Source organism: Enhydra lutris, unplaced genomic scaffold, assembly GCF_002288905.1.
Source record: "Enhydra lutris kenyoni isolate GAN:26980312 unplaced genomic scaffold, ASM228890v2 scaffoldscaffold96, whole genome shotgun sequence".
NCBI classification, from domain to species: domain Eukaryota; kingdom Metazoa; phylum Chordata; class Mammalia; order Carnivora; family Mustelidae; genus Enhydra; species Enhydra lutris.
The window spans coordinates 187033-197918 of record NW_019154180.1 but is presented as its reverse complement, the minus strand read 5'-3'; positions in this window follow the sequence as shown (position 1 = coordinate 197918).

Here is a 10886-nt window from a genome sequence, read left to right as displayed (position 1 = left end):
CACTGGGGTACAGATGGCCCTTCTTTTTACTACATCTGTATCTTTGGGGTAAATACCCAGTAGTGCAATTGCAGGGTCATAGGGGAGCTCTATTTTTAATTTCTTAGTGACTCTCCACACTGTTTTCCAAAGTGGCTGCACCAACTTGCATTCCCACCAACAGTGTAAGAGGGTTCCCCTTTCTCCACATCCTCTCCAACACTTGTTGTTTCTTGTCTTGTTAATTTTGGCCATTCTAGCTGGTGTAAAGTGGTATCTCAATGTGCTTTTGATTTGAATTTCCCTGATGTCTGATGATGATGAACACTTTTTCATGTGTCTGTAGCCATTTGTTTGTCTTCTTTAGAGAAATGTCTGTTCATGTCTTCTGCCCATTTTTTGATGTGCTTATCTGTTTTTTGGGTGCTAAGTTTGATGAGTTCTTTATAGATCTTGGATATCAGCCCTTTGTATTGTCATTTGTGAATATCTTCTCCCATTCCATGGGTTACCTCTTTGTTTTGTTGACTGTTTCCTTTGCTGTACAGAAGCTTTTTATCTTGATGAAATCTATCTATGAAAAACCCACAGTGAATATCATTCTCAATGGGGAAAAACTGATAGCCTTCCCTTTGAGATCAGGAACATGACAATGATGCTCACTTTTACCACTATTGTTCAACATAGTACTAGAAGTCCTAGCAACAGCAATCAGACAACAAAAAGAAGTAAAAAGTATTCAAATCAGCAAAGAAGAAGTCAACCTCTCTCTCTTCACAGATGACATGGCACTTTATATGGAAAACCCAAAAGACTCCACCCCCAAACTACTAGAACTCACACAGCAATTCTGTAATGTGGCAGGATACAAAAGCAATGTACAGAAATCAGTTGCTTTCTTATACACTAACAATGAAAATATAGAAGGGGAAATTAGAGAATCGATTCCATTTACCATAGCACCAAGAACCATAAGATACCTGGGAATAAACCTAACCAAAGAGGTAAAGGATCTATACTTGAGGAACTACAGAACACTCATGAAAGAAATTGAAGAAGACAAAAAAAAGATGGAAAAGTATTCCATGCTCATGGATTGGAAGAATAAACATTGTTAAAAATGTCTATACTGCCCAGAGCAATCTATACTTTCAATGCCATCCAGATCAAAATTTCACCAGCATTTTTCAAAGAGCTGGAACAAACAATCCTAAAATTGTATGGAACCAGAAAAGACCCTGAATTGCTAATAAAATGTTGAAAAATAAAAATAAATCTGGGGGCATCACGTTGCCTGATTTCAAGCTTTACTACAAAGCTGTGATCACCAAGACAACATGGTACTGTCTGACACATAGACCAGTGGAACAGAGTAGAGAGCCCAGATATGGACCTGCAACTCTATGGTCAAATAATCTTTGACAAAGCAGGAAAAAACATCCAGTGGAAAAAAGACAGTCTCTCCAATAAATGGTGCTGGGAAAATTGGATAGCTATGTATAGAAGAATGAAACTTGATCATTCTCTTACACCACACACAAAGATAAACTCAAAATGAATAAAAGATCAAAATGTGAGGCAGGAATCTATCAAAATGCTAGAGGAGAACATAGACAGTAATGTCTTCGACATCAGTTGCAGCAACTTCAAGACATGTCTCCAAAGGCAAAGGAAACAAAAGTGAAAATGAACTTTTGGGACTTCATCAAAGGTTAAGTAACTTGACCAAGGTCATACTAGTTATATGTCACAGAATTAGAAATCAAATCCAGGAAGTCCGACCCATACATCCCTTCAAGGAAGATAATGTCTTTTGCCTACAAGGATGCTTTCAGCTGTGTATTCAGTGACAAATTCATCTCAAAACACCACTGGCTTAACAAAAACACCAGTTTACTTCTCACTTGTGCTACCTGTTCTCTGCAAGATGAGGAGCATCTGTGCTCCCCACAGTCACTGAGCGACCCTGGCTGATTGAGGCTCTGCCGGGAAGGCTACTGCTAGCTGCCAGCAGGGACAGGAGAGACGTGAGACTGCATACTTGCTCTTCTCAGCTCCAGCCGTGAAGCAACACGGGTCATTTTCCCTCACAGTTCATTAGCCAGACTTCATCACAAAGCCCCAACTAACTACAAGAGGACTTGGAAGTTAGTCTTTCATGTTCGCAGAAGGACAGAAGCAGATGTTAGGAAACACTAGTGAAATCTACCACCAGCTGCAAGTATCAAACATCCAACTAAAAGTTCAGCTATGTGCCCGATGGAAATCAGCATTTTTTAACAAAGAAGGAGATGTCTGTTAGATAGGTAACTAACAGTGTCTACCATATTCTCTCATCTTAAGATGAAGAATCTGACACTTAGACAGGTTTAGTAATGTACTCAAGGTCACTTAGTAAGAAAGTGGCAGAGCCTGATTCTGAACCCTGGTCTGACTCTAAAGTCTATATTCTTTCACTCCAGCAAACTCCCTCCCAAAAGAAGAAAGCGATTATTTGGTGATCATCTGCCACTCAGAATGGCCACTGCCCACACAGTCAGAAGGAGAGAACTGGAGCTAGAGCTTACTGTGGATCAGGGCTCCCTCATATAGAAGTGTGGATGTCAGAACCAGAAGGGGCTCTCAGACCAGAGACTAGACCACCATTTTCCACCTCAGCACTTTTCAGACAGAAGGAAATGTGGCCCATCAAGTGGAGTACTTTGTCCAAAAGCACCTAAATGATGACAAGATAGCCCTACTAGAGGGCTTATGTCATCCAGGGTCTTGGCAGGCAACAGAGAGCACATTAAAAAGATGTAACTAAAGGTTTGGGCAGAGTGAAGGGGACCGACAAGGGACTGTGCAGCAGGCCTGGGCCAAAAGCAAGAAGCTGATACCATCCTTGGGCCTGAAATGAGAAGTAGAGTAGGGCCTGGTAAAAGTTGAGGCTGTCCAAAAGGGACAACCCAACAGAAGGTATGACACAGGTAGAGGGACACGATCCCTGCCATTTGTGACCTGAAAGACAGGGAGATAGAGAAATAAATGCCCAGACAGCCCTTTCTTCCTGACTTTCTGATCCTCTTCCTTCCCCCATTGGCCAAACCCATCAGAAATTGGAGGATGAGGGAGCCTGGGTGACTTGGTCCATCGAAGCCAGTTTCCAGGGCCCCAGAGCAAGGTAGGGAAGGGTAAAGAGGGGGATCTGAAGTATTAAACCAAGACTAGCCATTACAGTATCTTTCCTTTTTCTTCAATGATTCATTCATTTACTCACTTACCATGCTCAGTGCGAGACATTTTAATTTCCATCAATATTTGAGTTTCATCTTTAAAGTTTGGTAGTGAAAACATGTCACCTATCCAAGTATAATGCTATTTTCATTTAGGAGATCAAGGGTGTATTTTAAGGCCATGTTTAGTTCAGCAGGAGGTAAACAAAACTACATTTTATTTTTTTTAAAGATTTTATTTATTTATTTGTCAGAGAGAGAGAGGGAGAGAGAGCAAGCACAGGCAGACAGAATGGCAGGCAGAGGCAGAGGGAGAAGCAGGCTCCCCGATGAGCAAGGAGCCCGATGTGGGACTCGATCCCAGGACGCTGGGATCATGACCTGAGCCGAAGGCAGCTGCTTAACCAACTGAGCCACCCAGGCGTCCCCAAAACTACATTTTAAAAGCCTTCCACAGCTTGACTTCTGGTTAAATATGGCAGGTTGACCACAAGTGATACTCATTCATTCTTTCTCCCTCTCAGGAAGCCCCATTTAAACAACAATAAAGGACTTAAAACGAAACAAATAAAAACAATAAAATGAAACAAATAAAAACAATGAGAGAAGAGAGGAAGAGGCAAAGTTTCACCCAGATTGAAGAATAGGAAAGGAGACTTAGTAGATGAGAACTATCCACAGATTTTTTTAAGGGAAGGTATATCAATTTAGAACAGTAGACAAAACTATAATCTAAGTGCCTGCAGAAGGAAATGCCAATAAAAAGTGAGCCAACTGCCCCCCCAAGAATCCTAGAGAAGCTTAGGGCTTAGAAATACCAGGTACCACAGGAGTTAGGGTCAGTGGGCTCCCACATTCCCTTCGTCCATGCAGCTAGCCAAGTAACTACTCCTTCCGTTCCTTTCAACCCCAGGACACAAGAGATATAGTTTTGAAGACAATGAATCAGACTCAACCAGGGCACTAGGAATATCAGGTAAAGTATAGGGTGGGTTGAAGCACCTAAAAGAAAAGAGAGGGATCAAGTGAATGGCAGGAATATATGGAATGGCAGGAACCTAGCTGGCCTACTTCCAATCCCAAAATACCTGCAGGTAGACTAAAGGTTTCCATGGGTGATGGTCACTAGAGGAAATTCCTCTACATACTGGCATTTGGATGTCCTCCATCAAAAAGTCAACTGCGGCCGATCGCTCTGTCGTGAAGCCCACCAGGTGACAAGCTCTGCCTTTCCATCTGACACTCCCAATCAGCTTTTGAGGGCTCCACTCTTAAATATGAATCAACTGCCAAGTGTCACAAGACATTTGGGGACAGCCTCTAACATGAGAGAGGCTTCAAAAAATTGGGAAAAGGAACCCAGAGAAAACACAAATGATGCAAGAACAGAAGGAAACCTCACATATATTTTACAATATGTAATACACACAAACACACACACATTCTTCAGAGAGATAAGAGAAAAAATATATATCCATAAGCAAGAACAGGCCAGTATGAAAAAGGGAGAGACAGAAAACAAGGAAATTAATGAAAACTGAAAATTCAATCATCAAAATGTGAAAAGAGGGAAGAGGAAGATTAAAATACTTGTCTTCACAAAAGTAGAACAGAAAGACCAAGAGAAAAAAAGCTAAGAAAAGTAGAGGAACATTCAAGGAGGTCTAACATCCAAGTAACTGGAACTTCTGAATGAAGAAACAGAGGGGAAATGATTAAATAAGAAAATTCCCCAGAAACTAAGGATATACATTTCCACACTGAAAAGACCCAAGGAAGGACCAGCAAAATGAATGCACAAAGATCCACACCAGCTGAAATCATCATTAAAATTCTGAATAGCGGGGGTTAAAGGGAAATCCTAAAAGTTTCCAAAGTAAAGGAAGAAAAGTCTCCCACAGATGAATGGGAATCAGATCAGCATCAGACTATTCAGTAACACTGAAAACTAGGAGATGATGGAGCAGGGCCTTCAAAATTCCAGGGGTGGGGATGGGGATCAGCGTATAGTTGTATGTGTGGCCACACTATCTACTTCCTATACTGAATTGTACAATTTTGCCTTACACTTCCTGCTCCTTAGTATCAGGCAGAGCCATAAGATTTGTTCTGGCCAATGAAAGGGGAACAAAAGTGATGCATGCCACATCTAAGCAGAAGCTTTAAGAGTCATCACTAATTTCATTGGGATTCTTCTTTCCTCTGCCATGAGAAATGCTCTTCCCAAAAGGGGTCTTCCTATTCAGCCTGGGTCCCAGAATGAAAAAGACCTAGCTAGAGCTGTAGCTGATGCCTAAAGGACATAGGACATGAGCAAGAAAGAAAGCTTGCTGTATAAGCCAGGGAGGTTTTAGAATATTTACAACCTACTAAAACAGCTGACTGGTACACTTACCATACACCTTTACTTAGGAATCCACTAGAGCATGTGCTCCAACAAAATAAGTGAGTAAACCAGAAAAGAGGGAGACATGGACCCCAGAAATCTAGGACTCTAAATAAGGAAACTGACAACAGAAGTCCCAGGATGATATCTAATCAGCAAACCTGGAGAGCAACTATCCCAGACTGGATCAGGACACGAGAAGACTGCAGGAAAAAAACAAATTTATAGGTTATCTGATTGTTTTTCATATTTAGAAAACAACACAGAAAACTGTTTGACAAGTCTGACAAATGTTGTAGAGAAAAATAAGGAATCAATACAAAGAATAGTAGGCAAATAAAAAATCAGGCAATTATTGACCCTGGGGAAATAAAATATTATTTTTAAAGTGACATGTACACATAACACATTGGCTTGCCAGTGTATGATATTTACCAACCTATAATGATACAAACACTGAACTTCCATTTTGAAAAAAATATGTGATTTACTTACATGAGGGCAATAGGGAACATGGGAACATGGCCGAGGCTATGCGGCAGTCATTAGCAGTGTTCCTAAATACTTTAAGGCATCTCCTACCAGGCCCCTGGTAGGACTGTACTCCCTGGCCTCCTTTCAGATTAAGTGTGGCCACATGATTCGCTTTGATCAATAAAATACGAGTGAAACTGATTTGTACCATATTGGGCAGAAGCTTTGAGAGTCAGGATGCAACCCCCCTATCATCTGCCCATTTGGCAGAGATCACAGAATCAGGTGTTGTGATGGAGCCTCCATCAGCCTGGAGGGTCAACATGAGCCAGAGTCTCCCTACCCACATGGGCTGAACATGTAGCATGAGCAAGAAATAAACATTAGTTTTGTAAGGTCACTGGTAATTAGGAGTGGTCTGTCTGCAGCATAAACCAGCCAAGCCTCATTGATAATAGGCTGTAAGACAGCCAGATCCCATCTACCATCACAGGAAGCCAAGAAACAATACCTAAAATGATGAATCAAGTAATAGCAGTATGACCATATTATATAAAATACAAAGGTAAATACCAAAAGCAATAGCTAAAACCATTAAAAAGTGGTTGTTCCAGAGGAACAGGCTTGAGAGGGAGTAGTGCTGACCTGATTGTTTTGTTCTTGCTGTTGTTATAAGCCTGATTTAAAATATATATATATATATATATATATATATATATATATATATGCACATATATATATATGATGGTTTAAAATAATTTTATATAATTTAATATATATTAAAATATATAAAATAAGCATATATATATACATATATGTATATATATATGCATTCTAGTGGGGATCCAGTATAGGGAATAAGATACAGGTAGCAGCAATGCTGTAATATGAATTTCCTTGCCAGTGCTCAGGATTCGCAGTGAGGAAAACACTGTTTTTAATAGAGAAACTCAACTACCATGTGACCCTTCAGACAGGTTCCTTCAGATTAAAGATCAACTCTAAACATTTTGTAGGACTTTCACCTCCAGGATCATAATTCCCAAAGCACTGATGATAAAAACAAAACAGATGAATGAAGAGTTGGTTTTGTTTGTGGTGTTTTTTGTTTGTTTGATGTTTGTTTTAAGAATTTTTATACTGAGTGATCAGGAATACTCAGAATCATTCTGCATGAAGGACTGGGACATGGTATTATAAAACCATCATTGCTAAATTCCAGAAAGTATTCATTTCTTCCAGGGCGGAGTAGAAAGGGGCTTCTCAGAGGCAGCTCGGTGACCACAGGACACCTGTCCAAGTAGACCCTGACATCTCCTTGCAGAGCTTTTTCTTCCTGAGAGTTTCTCTGTTTATGTCTGGAGGAATTTGTGCTGTGCTTCTTTCAGCAAGAGAGACAGCAGCCCAGGAAGGGTTCACAGCCAACTAATACAAAGATGAAGCAATAGGAATAATGGGCATTTCATCAACCCAAAAAGCACTACCGAAACAGGAGAGAGGACCTCCAGCAAACGCTGTGTCCCCAGCGCGTGTCTCCGCAGCAGCCCAACCATACTCCCTGTTTGAGCGCGGCACCCATTTGGAAGATGGTGTCAGCAATAAGAACAGTGCTTATGGCTTTGGACCTATGCCTGGGTCAGGGTGTACTGTGAACAGGAGCCGCAGACTCCCATGCCCAACGCATTCTTAAATGGCTTGATCTTTGGCTGCTCATTTGATCGTGGCTACTTGTGAAGTAGAACCACCTATATGAGTCAAACTGCTTGCTCCTTTATATCTGAATTGGATGTGAAGTATTCACACTTAGTTTTAAATACGGACCTCCGTATGTTCTGGGACGCGACAATACTTCAAAGACAGTAATGAAATCAAACTGCAAATTTCTGACCGGGCAGTAGGTGCAAAACTATCCGGCTTTGCCATCCTTCCTTCCCAACCTTTCCTCCAAACCAAATATCTCCCTTCCCTAGGCCAAAGATAGATCACATACATTTCAGATTAGTGCAGAGCTCTAGTTCCAAGCCATACAGGATGCTCAAACCTCTGATTTACAAGGTCCCTAGGGCTAAGGATCACAGTTTCGTTTTTTTAATAGCTTTGTCTTCCACCTTCTGTGAAACTAAACAGAAGTTCTAGGAATATCGACAGAATTGTTACCATGGATCCAACCTCTTGAATTCAAGGGATACTCAAATCATCTTCAGAGAGCTAAAAATCTCAGTTCTTAAAAATCTGACCCACATCCCCCTCCCAGTCTTTTTCTCCAGTAGCTTCCTGCCAACACACACACCACACTTCACTCTTCTACACTGCTTGTGATTCCCCAAGCCAGTTGTGTATTTTCCTGCCTTCAACCTCTGCCCATGCCAGTGCCTGATCTGGAATTTTCTAGCCAGTGCTTAGTGTTACAGTTATTTGTTGATGTGCCTTCCTCTCTTACTAGACTGTGAGACAACCCAAGAGCAGGGACAGGGTATGCCTCGTCTATGCTTTCCCAGCACTCAGCATAGCTCCTAGGCAACAAAAGGTACTCAATAAATATGTGCTAAAAAAAAATCTTAACAGGTACCACAAACCATTTGCCAATTTCTTAAAGTAACAAATGTACCAACTGAAACATACTAGTCCATAGGATGCTTCAAAAAGGTCAATATGAAGGCTCCTCTAGAGCCTAGACAAACAAGGGAAAACTTTACTTCTCAAAATACTACTTCAGTGTGGCCAGAAGGCATGAGGAACCCACAGAAGTCTTCCAACCCCAAAACAAGGTATAATGTATGTTTCTGGACCCTCCATATGTTGTCAGCGTGGAGCAAAGACAACTCTGGATAGGATTCTGTTTCTCACCCGGGCATTGAGAAATTAAAAATGTGGCAGGAGAACATAGGCATAGATCTTAATTAGTGGATCTGTGATGCTCATTGAGTTGAAATTGATGCAGAATAAGCAAAAACAAAGTATACTCTCCCCACTCAATGCAAAAGGGTGGCCCAGGAGTCCAGGTGGTCCACAGCAACACTGAAGGATGGACTAGGAGTAAACTAAAAGACCGAACAGTAACATTTACTACATCCATGGGGCAGAAATGCCACAGCAGCTTCTCCAAACCCCCCGAATTGGTTTGGGGCTCTAAGCACCACAAATGTGATTAAGAACTTTTAAATCAGATACACTGTGGGTAATATACAAATGACGGAGTGCTATTTATCGCATAAGTCAAACGCTGCCCTACTTACACGTCACCAGAGTTTGCTGATTTGTACATTTAGACATAATTTTTACCCACAAGTCCGTTGTCCTGGAAGAGAAATGCCGCCTGCAAGCCTCTGTGGAAAGGGATGGGAGGCAGGGGAGAGGTAAGTGTGGGGCTGCCAGTGACACTGATTTGTGTCAAGGACCTTGTCCGGCCCTTCCCAAGGACCTTGAAGTAAAACCAGCTGCCAGAAGCAGGAGCAATTCAAGTCCATTTGCCAGAAGGGCAAGGATAAAATCTGTGGGTAAAGAAAGAAACATCACCTTTGGGTTCCAAAGAGGGACCTGGGCGTAGTGACTAGTAGGAAAACAAAAAGGAGACAACTATTTTAAAAAGACACATGATGGTGTCTCTTTAATAACCACAGTAGCCTGTGCTGAAGGTTAGAAGGTATTTAGAAAATAATCGATAACCTTCTCTAATAGCTTTTGGGGGAAATGGTGGTAACCCATGCACTGGCTTCTCCTTGGCCATGCGCCAGCGACACACGGCGCTCTGAATTTCTCCCAGTGACAATTCACCCCCAAGAGTCTATCTCACACTGGACCGCAGAGGAAAGAGAAAATTGTCAAAAGGCTACAACATCCAGATTTTGCTAATGAATCCTGACAGTTAGCTGTTTGTTACCACTTAGCATTTTATTTCATAGGAGGCTGGCAAATCCCCTGTGGCTTCTTCAGTTGATGCTTCCTCGAGAGAGGAGGCAGGAACTCCATGTGGGTTCAAATCCAAGTGAGGTTCAAGATGCCCACAGCTTTCCATGGATAAGTAACCTGACTATGGGATAAAGGAGACCATTTCCCATGTTTTATAGCAGAACTTTCATAGTGATAGTGACGACTCCAAAGAGCAATGCCAAGAGAGCAGGAGAAGGAGAATGAGCACAGATTAAACAGACTCAGAATGTGGAGGACCACAGAGTTGTCCCCAGTACGGCTTACTGGCCAAGTTACAACGATTAAAAAAAAAAAAATGACAAACAAAAGCTAGTCATTTCAGAGCGCAGTCTTGTTAGGAGAGACCCTGCAGCAGCGGCAACACTAATCACCAGGCAGGTGGGAGCCCCAGGTTTCCACAGGGTTTTATTTGGGTTAGACCCTAGCTGGCAGACAGACGGAGCCCAGAACCCCAGGGAAAGGCCCAGCCAAGCCTAGGCTGGATGTCAGAGCCCCAACCAAGGAGGACAGCCTTCGGTGGGTTCCTGGAGCACATCCCAGTTTCACCCACACTATCAAGTCAACAGGAAGGCTGCAGATTCATGAGCGCCCGTGGGACTCAGGGGCTCTTCCCAGGGGCACTTAATACTTGAGGTATCAAACTAATCCAGATATCACCTACTGGCCGGGGGGTGCCATGCCTTCTATCCTGCCAGTGTTGTTCCTGATGCTACAAGTACTGGGAGTCGCTGAGTCTTCAGGCTGCTGCTGTTCGGGTACCTACCCAGATCAGGCATGGGGCAACCACAGTCCGACAGTCAGGTAGCTGGGCTGGAACGCAGGGTCTACCTTACCGTTGTGCTCTGCCAAGAAGGTCCTCCATGGTGTGGGGCATCCAGTGCCATGTAAAGGAATGGAATTCA